Genomic DNA, 12,161 nt, shown 5'->3' with positions numbered 1-12,161 from the left:
CCCTTTCCCTGCTATCAAAAGCACTATTTCCTTAAGAATGGCTGGTTAGCGGCACTGATAGGAAAGCAAGCAGATTCGATTATTCACATTTAAGATATAAATGACTATAGTCGAGTTGTCCCTGTGGGTATCTTTTAAGTAACACTAATTCATATATTTTTAAAGTGTATCCTTTGAACCATCTACATCAGAATCACCACCTGCACACTTATTAAAATGATGGGTTTCTGAGCCCTCTCAGAATCAGAATCGCGCCAGAGATCTCTCTGAGTTAAACAAGCCCCTAAAGTTTGTCAGCTGCTGGAGTTTGGAGCCCAGTGGATATCTTTGAACAGAGGAACCGTGAGAGTTAAATTACCCACTTTCCACTCCAGAAGCACCTTCAGAACAGTAAGGTCACGAATTTGTGTTGTTTTCACCCACCTTATTTGAGAGCAGCAATAGGGAACGAATACAATATCGTGAGTACCAACGGTGGAAGAGGAAGGAAGACGGAGCCTGTGGGCCTCACCCCCTAATATTTAAGTTGCCCAAATGGCAGCATTTCAGTCCAAGATCCCTCCTACTGCTTTCTCTCACATGTTGTGTGAGGTGTTTCGGGTTTTGTTGTTGTTGTTGTTTTAAATAAAAAATGTTTCCCTTGCTGAAACCGGTTTGGCTCAGTGGATAGAGCGTCAGCCTGTGGACTGCAGGGTCCTGGGTTCAATTCCGGTCAAGAGCATGTACCTTGGTTGCAGGCACATTCTCAGTAGGGGGTGTGCAGGAGGCAGCTGATCAATGTTTCTCTCTCATCGAAATTTCTAACTTTCTATCCCTCTCTCTTCCTCTCTGTAAAAAAAAAAAAAAAAAAAAAAAAAAAAAAAAAAAAAAAAAAAAAAAAAATCAATAAAATATATATTTTTTTAAAAACATGTTTTAAAAGTAAATCAATAATGTTTCCCTCAACATTATTAGATTTAAACCCTCACTGTATTCTTTTGTTCATTGGAAGCTAAAGAGCTTCCCAAGTTGAAATCAGTGTGGCCCTAGGTAAGGGAAAAGAACCCAGATTGCGTGCCATTTCATATGACCTGAAATCAGAATGAGAGCTCCCCTTTCCAACCCTCTCCAAATTGCAAAAAACGATCTCTTGTTCATTATGTCGTCAAATCAGACCTCCTCTCCCCTCTGTCCCTGCCTCTGGCTCCCCATTCCCCCCCCCCCTCCCCTTCACAGAATGAATGGCTCCCTCCTCTGAGCTCCCATAACACTCTGACCCTGCACCTCCTGCCACGCCAGGGACCTCGGAAGGCACACCTGCCCTTTCTGTTGAAGCATTCCCTCAGGCCTCTCTGTCCCCTGCTAGGCCTGCAGGGACCACACGGTGGTTAATGTGGCATCTTCTCCCCAGCACCTAGAACAGGCTCAGTAAGGGGGTACGGGTGCAGTTCAATTGAGAGGTAAGCATTTGGGGGCACGTGACTGGTAGCTGGAGTGGAACGTCGGAGGCATAAAGCAGCTGGGACTCGGACACACTGAAGGACTCCATCAAGGTCGCTGGTGACAGAGCTGGGTTTGGACACAGATCTTTTGCCTTTCGTTTGGATCAACAGACCCTGTTTACCTGCCAATGTCATGCCCAGTAGCTCTGGGGGACCATACCCCAGGAAAGAGGCTGAGGGTTTAGCTCATCCCTCAGCGTGGAAGCTGCAGAGAAAGACAGCCTGGTTCCCACCATGCGGAGGTGTGACACAGGCGCAGAAACGCTGCTGGGACTCTCCGAGCCTCTGCCAGCAGAATGCAAACCACAGAGCCCAGCCTATCACGAGTTCAACAAAGTTTTCCCCCCGCACTGAACTCTGAACTTGGAGAAGTCTGGGATCCTTAGCAATTGCTTATTGCCTGCAGGATAGATGCAGTTAGTCCCGTGCCTTCTGGGCATGCCCTTAGCTGCAATCCTCATTGAAGTTCCTGTGCTGCTGCTTTCAAAACTGCTCAAATTCCTTCACTCAAGTGTTCTTAGCACTTACGTTGATAGGGAATACTTCAAAGGGTACATCTTTACTTTATCAAATCTGATCTAATTTTGCAGATGGAATCAAAGAGATTCATTTTGAGTCTAGTCGAGTCTGCCAACCATCCCGGAGAGGAGGCATCCATGCCGGCTCATTTGTGTAATTAACCTAAAGTGAGAGGCCCCAAAGACATGGGGATCTTGGGCCATCCAGACCCAGAGATGCCCCTGGCCCCTGGGGGGGGGGGGGGGACTCCCTTTAAATGAGGGGATCATGAGAAGGGAAGGACCAATCTCATCTCTGGCATCGAGACCTGTGGCTGGTCCTTCTCCTCAGTAATTAGGGACAGAATGGGTGTTCCTGGGGTTTTCTGTGAAGATAGGAGATATAATGAGCGGTGTATGCCGGGCGGTCTTTACAGTGTGCTGTGCGGTGTAGGGGGCCTCGGATGCAGGCAGCCAAGGCCCGGAGTATTAGCCTTCACCTTGGGCTGCAGAAACAATTGCACTGCTTTTCTCCCAACCTGGCCCTTTGTGTAATCCAAAACTGGACATCCACGCTAATTTGCCTCTGAAACCTGCATTTGAAGCTGGATCCAGGCACAGATTCAACTGCCTAGCCAGACAGTAATTTCCAACTGAGCTATTGTAATTGTTACAGTGAAATGCCTGTCTGCATACAACACACCAGGCCAGGGAGCAAAGGCATTGATTTGGGTATTCAGAAAAGTTCTCTGGGGCGCAAAGAAGAGACAGTTCTGGCTGGTTTTCCTTTATTTGGATACCCATGCCCACCCCCCACCCCTGACCACACACACACACACACACACACACACACACACACAGGCAGCCATTTCGCATTGAAATTGAACAGGATGGCAAAGGCTGGGGAATTCAGTTAATGTCTCGGCTCTGCCTTCCCCTGCACCCCCTTTTAAAAAGCTCTTCAAAAACTCGCTCACTCAATCTGTCCCCACCCCTTGGCTTTGGACATTGAAGAGGGTCATGCTCCTCTACCAGCCTCCGGGAGGTCTTTGTGTGAGGCCCTGAAAGGGCTCCAAGGCTCAGATCCCCGCCCCTGCGTTCTGGTCATCAAGGGGGTGGACGTCACACTCCCTTTCCCTCCAAAGAGAAAACCCCCAGGCTGGGGATGTGGGGAACCCACCTGAGCCCTGAGGCCCTCGGGCCTCCCCAGCTTGCCTGGCTTCTTACTCCCTCCCCTCTCAAGAGCTCATCTACCTATCTCCCCTCCAAACACATCTGTATCCGGCAGCCAGTGACATAGGAACAGATCAATAAAGACAGAATCCTGAACTTGGCCTTGTGGGCTTGGCGATCTACCCTTTCCACCTCTCTCCCTAACCTGCTCTCTCTAGCGAGGCTTGGCTCCATGGGCATGTGACTTCTGCAGTGACAAAGAGTCCACATACAGGATTCTGTTCTCAGTGTTTCAAATTTCTGAATAGTTTTATAACAAGGGGTCTGCATTTTTATCTTGCACTAGGCCCTGGAAATTATGTAGCTCCTGCTGCCTTCCTCCATGATTCACACATCTTCCAATGCTTCCTCCTGCCAGAAGCCTTTGCACATGCTGTTCCCCCTGAATGGAATGCTCCTACATACCCCATGCCCACTGTTGACACTGCCTGCTACTTACCTCACTCTGACTCATCCCTTGGATCTCAGCTAAATTGTTACTTCCTCCAGGAAGTGCTCTCTGCCCTCTCCAACTGTGCCAGATCCCCTATTACAGGCTCTTAGAGCACCATGGTATTCTCCTCCAGTTCTCTTTCTACAGCTGCAATTCTAGATTTGGAGTGTTGTATGTATTTATACACATTGGACTTGGGTCTGTCTTCCTCTCTAGAATATAAGTTCTTAGAGAGCGGAAACCACACCTTATTTTTGGCTTACCCCTGCAGTCTCTGTGCCCCACACAATTCTAGACACATGATAAATATTCCATAAATAGGTGTGGGATAAGTTACAAAATGTAAGAGGAGAAAGCAATAGAGCATAATGGTTGGGAGGCAGGCTCCGCAGTCAGACAACCCAACTTTATATCTATTTATACTGCTGGCTGTGTGATCTCAGGTAAATTCCCTAACCTCTCTGTGCTTCCTTTTTCTCATCCAGAAAAAAAGTATAAAATGAGTAATTCATAGAACTGGCACCAGGCATCCGCAGTTGAAGCACATCTGTGGACGGCTGTTTGCTGTGAGGAGCCAAAGTCAGACAGTCTTGGTTGCCCATGATTATTGTTGGGTGGTCATCCCTAAATTCTCTTGAGTCTGCCTCATGGCTTGGGGATGCCAGGCACATTATCTAGCCATGAAGATGTCACTTGAAAAAGAATGTCTTTCTGGCAGAACTTTTCTGGAATTGCTTTGGTGGGTCATGAAACCCAAAAGATTTTGAGCAGGAAGAGCCATCCAAGGTTATCTAGACTAATGACTTTATTCTACAGAAGTGGATGCTGAAGCTCGGAAAGAAAAAGTAACTTGCTCAGGTTCAGAAAAAGTGAAAATATATAATAATAGACCTATGCCTCTGGGGGTAGAGGAGAGGAACAGTTCTGCCTCGTCTCTCCCCAAAATGTAACTAACTCATCTCAAACCAAATCCATCCCTCTATCTTGAGATACAAAGCTCTCTATACCTATTCCCCTTCCCACCCTCTGTACCCCAAATCCTATCCTAAAAATCGCTATCCTGTTGATAAGGATGCTTAGCTTCTGGATAAGTTATGAAGCCTGTCTCTCTACCACCTCAACTGACTGGCCCTATACGGGACATTCTCAGGAATCGTTAGTCTTCACGGGAAGTGCTAACCCACTGAGTTGAAATCAATGAGTATCTTGGATACTGTGTCGGTCCACATCTCATAGCCTGAGAAGAACTCCTTTTTAGCTTAGTCTTGCCCAAGCTCTATTATATGGCAGTGGATCAAGTTAACAAGAACCAACCTGGAGAAAGTGGGTCATGTTAGCCAAGACTATTAGAAGGAGTTTTCCATTTAATTAGTGCAATGTAAAAATCAAGAAATGGGCACTTTACTCAAATCTGAGGAATTAGCAGGATTTTCCAAATCATAGGGCAGACATAAATTCAACACAGAGGTAAGGAATACGCACCCTGGTCAACCAAAGCAAGAAAGATGGTGATCATGACAAATCAACTTCCTATCTTGATGCATGAGGTTCATGGCTTACTAGTCAGCTTAGCTCTAATCACTGCCATGCATTTCTTTTAAGTCTTTAAAAATGTTTAATTGGTACCTCTATTCATTCATTTATTTCAACAACAACAACAACTAAAAGGCAAGGTCAAGAGGTTGGCCAAACCCCCATCACTACTCAATACTCTTTCCACCACCCCCTCCCCCTCCCACCAGCTTCTCCTCTAAAATGAGCCCACGATGAAAGTACAACAGGCTTGGTACATTTTAAAGACTTAGCCTATTTTCAACTATAAAATAATATGTGGCATAGAAAACAGCATGTAGGATGAAAAAAGATCCTGTTTAGTTTCAGTGTGACATTTGCCTGGGGTAAGAAGTGCAGAGCTCATTGGCAAGCCGACTGTTGAAGCCCTGACCAGTCAGTTACAAAGTGTCATCATTTAATATGCCAGGCAGCTCTGCCTTTTTGGGGCCAATCACTCCTTTTGTGCTGGGGAGAGGGCTGAGGGTGGGGTGCCGAGGAGAAATTGAGTGGAGGGGTGTGGGAGCTGTAGAATAAAGGGGGTACAGGGCATAAAAGAGTGGAAGATTGCAGAACATGGCATCGCTCAACCTCCCTCCAACCTCCACGTGAGCTTCCCTGGTGCCCCCTAGGGCAGACTGGCCAGAGCCCAGTGGCTCTTGGTCATGGTAGCTGCCTATTAATTATGAACTTACACCCTGCCTATGCCCAAGCCATGAGCATACTGAACCCCCAAAATCATAGAACGAACATATTCCCCTAGAGCTGGAGTCATCTTCTGGCCCCGGATGCTACCCGAAACACCAGCCTCTAGAAACATAGGCAAAAAGGTCAACACATCCGAACCTATTACCAGCTCCTGCAAGCTTGACACATTTCTGTGTTTAGACATCAGTGCAAGATCCTGGCTCCCTTTCATGGCCCTGAGCTTTGTATCCGGCTCCCCATTAACAGGGTTCAGCAGAAGCAGGGCTTTGACTCTCTCCCCCCGCCAGCTCACCCCCTTTCTTGGACTGTCAGCCTTTTCTTCATCAACTATATTTGTTACAGTCAAGTCCTGTCAACTGTCACAGCTTACATACAGTCTGCCAGTAAATATGTCTTTCCACTCATTAGACATTCCTTCCAGTCACCTTGGGATTTCTACCTTGTCTATCTCACTCCAAAAAACTTTTGTTCAGAAGTATGAGACACCCACTGAGCAATGTCAGCTTGCGGCCATTACCTCGGGAAGTGACAGAAAACACCCAACTGTCACTCATTAAGATCCATTTTTTTCCAGAGTTGATGGAAGTCAGACTTTGCCCCCAAAACGAATCATGATTTATTTAATATATTTGCTTCTACAAGTGTCAACTCATCAGCTTAAAATGTTCCTCCTTTAACTCTATTGAGAACTGTACAGAAAGTTTTCTTTGAAACCCAGTTTTTGCTTTAAGGCTTAATAATTAAAACAGAACCAAGAACAGTCAAGACTCTGCTCTATAGGTGCACTTTGGTGGCCCCTGGTTTTATAATTATATGTACAAAGCGGTCGTGTTGGAATTATCGCTGGACACGCTGGGAAAATTGCCTCCCACTGAGCGAGCTGGCTTTCTCTGCTGGGCACACCAGGCTGGGGCAAGATGAAATGAAAACCCAGGATGGTTTGAAAGCAGGGACAAAAATAACAATTAGGGAAGTGAGGAGGAGAAATGTGCAGTTTCTTAATTGCTCAGCCCAAGTGCCAGCGGGCAGCTCCCCGCCACGCTGGAGGAGTGTGGCACCCAGGAGGACCCGATGCTGTCCAGAGGCCTAAGGGATGCGGGCAAAGGGGCACTGACCACAGCTTTCTGGAAAGATGCCCGAAGCCTGGCTTTGACCTGGATTTTGGAGGAGATCAAAGCCTGCGCCAAAGAGGAAGATGATTTGAAGGGCTGATGGCTTCCTATGGGGATCTCCGAGCCAAGGTCATTTCCAGCCACCCTCCCCTCTGTTTCAGACTCACTTTGATTGGTCCCTTCTCCTGGGAGGAAGGGGAAGTTGAGCATTCTGAGAGAGGCCACCCAGAAGGGGAGAACAGATCCCAGAAACTTGACATTTTCCTAGGTTTAGGAGCAGGGCTGTGGCTAATCCTCACTCAGTATAGACACTTGCTTCCCTTCCATGCAAGGGCCAGTGCTATACAGTGGGGGCAGCACAGAAGAGTAGAAAAGGACAAAATCTATGCAAATGGCCCCAAGAGGATATGGGCAGACAGGAGAGAAAGTTGGGCTCCTGGCATCAAACCCATTCATACTCTACAACCTCTTGTTGACATGTGGCAGGGGCATCTACATTCTGAGGTGTCAAAGCCCCCCACAGTTGAAGATCCTAGAATGCTATAAGAATACTGTTTCCGTGTCCTATTTTGGTTTGTTTCTGCATTACCACCACACAGTGGGTCTCTATCCTCAAAACCTCCCCACTACCTGGCTGAGGGCTCAAATCCCCCACCCCCACCCCCCGCCTAGGATTCAACCTGTGGGTTAGGACATCTGTTGCTGATAGTCACAGATGCCCCAAGGAGCTGGGGGTCTGAAGGAAGAGTCTAGAAGCAGGCTCTGGAAGAAGGGCACCTAGGAGATGGAGGGGCCACACCCTGAGCCAGGCAGCCCCGTTGCTCACTGAAATGACTGGCTTTCCTGCTCCCTACAGCCATTCTCAGACATAAACCAGCGATGTTCTTACAGTTCAGATTCAATCATGTATTCTCCCATCTGCACTCACAAACCACTCTCACTTAAAACGTTCCAGTGGCTTCCCATGCTGGTGGGATGGAGGCCAAACTTGGTGAGGTTGAACAAGACCCTCACAGGACCTAATCCCAGCCTGCCCCATCTTAAGATCCTGGTCCCCTGAGACAAGGGATGCAGCTCCGAGCCAGATGGCAACTGGAGGTGGAAAACAACATGTGGCTGCCCAGGAGACGGAGAGGAAGGAAGGAAAGGAGTGGCTATCCCTTTGCCACAGTGCCCTACAGTTTCCAACGAATGGATTTGCCCGGACAGGTAAATCTAAGCAACTGAAACCATATCATATGCTCAAGACCTTGCAGCCTGAGAAAGTGGGCACTGCCATTTTCCCCTTCTGCCTCCTCCAAGGCTCAGACAGTAGAGAATTCTCTGATATAAGAAGGTGTTTTCGATGCCTCCAGTAAAAGAAAATGTCTTTCCTCAACTCGGCTCATTGCCAGAGTATGGTGTTCCTAGGGAAGCTGGCGAAAACCCGTCAATGAGGACTAATGGAGAGGCCTTTTCCATGTCTCCACTCCCCAAATCCAGGAACAGGGCCATTGGCCACCAAGCACCCGACCACATCTTTATCCTGCTTCTCCTGGCTTTATCCTGGCACAACAGGCAAAACTCTGAGGGAGAAAAAACACATTGAAACTCAGCCTGCAAATGGAACCCTTTCATGCTGCCCAGGATCTGTAGCTCAGAAGATAGGATCAGATACGGAAGTGTTTGATGAGGTTAAATCCATTTCCAGCCCTTTATTCCAGCGTTTAAAACCATCATCTGTTTTTAAGAAGGGAAGGGCTTTAATGTGCAGGGGCTGCAGGAGGACCTGGGCTTCTGCTGTCCATAGAATACCAGGAGGCAGGGGCTGCAGAAAGTTCTGGAACCTTTGTTCCTCCGACCATATAAGGGGGGAGAAGCCCCTACCTGCTGATCTCTAAAAATGACTGCTAATGCCTTACAGCTGTGCAGGAATAGGGACCTGTGTTAATTATAAATCAGAGTGGGAGATGTTGGGGATTGATGTATCTCCTTGGGGACACTGAGTTCTAGTAGATTCCCTTTCCCAAGCAGGAACAAAAGGAAACAGATGTGCTTTCCTTCTCTGTTGGAGGGCTGGCCCCAGAGTCCCACTAAAATCTGATTTCCTCCATGAAGCTATCACTGATGAGTGTCTCCCTGATCCTGAACTCCTAGGAAATCAGTTGTCCGACTCTATACCACTTTTTTCACTTAGTGTAAGATCATTCATTCTTCTGTTCATTCATTCACCAAATCTTCATAAAGCCATTCTATTGGCTACTCAGAAGGTTTGAAGTGGAAGGTGACTTGAAGATCTTCTCTTAATAGACAAAAACTGAGAGAACCCTGGGTATGGGGTGGGAGTATAGGTGGGGGATGTCACATCAGTCTTGGTGGGGCCTCTGCACTCCCACAGCTCCCAACAAACTGGTCCCATTGATCATAATTTCCTCCACCTCAGTTCTAATCCCTGAGAACCAGCAATCACCCTGCACTGTGAACCACTGACAAGTCTCTCACCCATCAGACTATGAGCTCCTATATCACATTCATCCTGGCTACATTCTGGAATCACTTAGAGAGCTTACAAAATCACTGATGCCTGGATTCTATGCTAGAGATCCTGATGGAATTGGTATGGGGCAGTGGTTGGCAAACTCATTAGTCCACAGAGCCAAAAATCAACAGTACAATGATTGAAATTTCTTTTGAGAGCCACATTTTTTAAACTTAAACTTCTTCTAACACCACTTCTTCAAAATAGGCTCGCCCGGGCCATGGTATTTTGTAGAAGAGCCACACTCAAGGCGCCAAAGAGCCGCGTGTTGGTAGAGAGCCACAGTTTGCCGACCAAGGGTATAGGGCTTTGGGGTCTCTAATACCATCCTCACCCTCCCCCCAGGTCATTTCAATAGGCACCCAAGATTGAGAAGCAAGTCTAGGTTGTTTCTACTTCAGGACTATTATGAATACTGCTGCTATGAATATTCATGTTCAAATTTCTGTATGGACATATGTTTTTATTTCTCTTGAGTATAGAGTAGGAGTGGAATTGCTGGGTCATATGGTAACTCTCTGATTAACGGTTTAAGAAATTGCCAATCTGTTTTTCCAAAGCAGCTGCACCATTTTGCACTCCCACCATCAGTGTTCTCTCTTCTGTATATGCTTGAAATTTATTATTTAAGAAAATTGTCTTGAACTTACCCTTACAGGCTAAAAACCACCAGTGAGTAATAACCTTGCCAGCAACTGCAGTTTTTTCTCCCATGTCTGTGTCACTTTCACTGATGTGGGCACGTTGGGGTAAGATGGTGACCCATTGTCATTCTAAATCCCTTTTTGGTTGTTAGGTTTTTAGGCACATCCCTTCTGCCTTTCGTTTTAGGGATACAGTCTTTGGAGAAACCCGAAAGACTCCTGTCAGTCAATGACCTAAACAGAGGTCCCGGAGTGGAGGGAACCAGGCATCTCATCCTGCAATGCAGCTAAGAACACGCGTGTGTGATCACTGCCCCCAACATAATTACATGAAATGAAGGCCACAAAGGGAAGAACTGCTGTGGTAAGATGAGGGGAGGGGACTGAGTCTGCAGAGCTCCCAAGGTTAAATGCTGGGGCATGAAGAGATGTAAACAAGAGAAATCTTTCAGCCCAACAATTTGCCACGAAATGGTACATAGAGCCGCACTTTGCAGGTGGACGGCAAGTCCTGGCCTGCATTATTCCCTCCGCCATCCCATTTTCTCTGTCAAGAGGCCTTTGACTGAAGATGCAATTGTCTCCCAAAGAAAGGCTGAGATGCCATGTGAATAACTTGAATGATAGGCTGTAGCATCTTGGATGCTCAAGAAAAAGCAATGTTAATGGATGTGTACACTAATAACATAAAAAAGGAGAGAGGGAAAGGCCCCGCCGGGACACGGGAAAAGCACATCAAGAGCCTTCTTCGCAGGTGCTGCCGGGTAAGCAAGGCTTTGGTAAAAACAGTCCTTCCCCTGGTGGGGACAGAGGACGCCTGGGTTCCTGAGAGCCCAGACCTGACTCTGCCTCCCCACCTCCCTCAACACTCAGCCTGAACTGAGCCCCCTTTCTCAAACCCTCAAAGAGTTATCAGGTGTTTCTTCACAAATCTGGACCATGTTGCTCCCTGCCCAGCCTCCGACAAACAGCATCTCTGACCCAAGCCCAGGGCAGCCCACTCCTCTCAGGTATAACTGACAGCAAAGCATCCTGGGAGATTTCTGAGCCTGCTCTGCAAAAATAGGAGTTTAAGAGCTCCTTGGAATGTTCAAATGACAGCATTATGGAATAACAAGATGAAAGAAACATAGAACACGGGCGCAAGGAAGTACCTTGAGGTCTGCGGAATCCAAATAGGAATGTTGAGAACCATGAAGGGCCAACAATTTCCGAGGTTCCATTATTCCTTCATGTCAAGCTATGTCATTCCACTCCTTTCCCCACAGAAGGTAGAGTTCACTGAGAGGGGGGGAAGGGGGAGGAAAGAAAGATATCACTAAAGAATCCTGTCTTAAGATTTTAGGTATCCGTGACCTAGAAACAACACCACAGGCATTCCTTTTGAAGACAAGAATCACCTTTACTGCAGGTTAGGCTGTCCTTGTCCATCCTTGTCTGTGAATGTCAGCAACGGGGTCTGGGACAATGGCTTTTTGGAGACCATACAGTCCATGTCTTTATACAAATGAGAAAACCAAGGCCCTCAGAGGGGCTGAGATTGTCCAGGGTCCCAGAGCTCATCCAATTCCAGGGCTCCCATCTCAGGGAAGGGCACCACCCACCATCCCTCTCGCCATCATCACCCCTACTTATGAATAATGCTGCTGTGAAAATCCATGAACAAAGTTTTGTATGGACATGTGTTTTTATGTCTCTTGCGTATAGATCTAGGAGTGAAATAGCTCCAATCTCCCCCAGTCTAAAAGGCAGAAGTATAAGAAAGTACAAATGGCAGAGTCTTCATACTCAGTGTGGTCCACCCATCAGCATGGGCATCACTTGAGAATTTGTTCAGAAAGACAGGATCTCGCACCCCCCACTATTCCCCCCAGACCTGCATTTTATAAGCCGCCCATGTGATTTTCCAGTTTGAACCCTGTTCCCATTGGTTTCTGACTTGGCTGCACAGAATCTGGGGAGATTTTAAAAAATATGGATGCCT

Source organism: Pipistrellus kuhlii, unplaced genomic scaffold (genome assembly GCF_014108245.1).
Source record: "Pipistrellus kuhlii isolate mPipKuh1 unplaced genomic scaffold, mPipKuh1.p scaffold_m20_p_15, whole genome shotgun sequence".
Taxonomy (NCBI): Eukaryota; Metazoa; Chordata; class Mammalia; order Chiroptera; family Vespertilionidae; genus Pipistrellus; species Pipistrellus kuhlii.
This window is presented reverse-complemented; position numbering follows the sequence as displayed.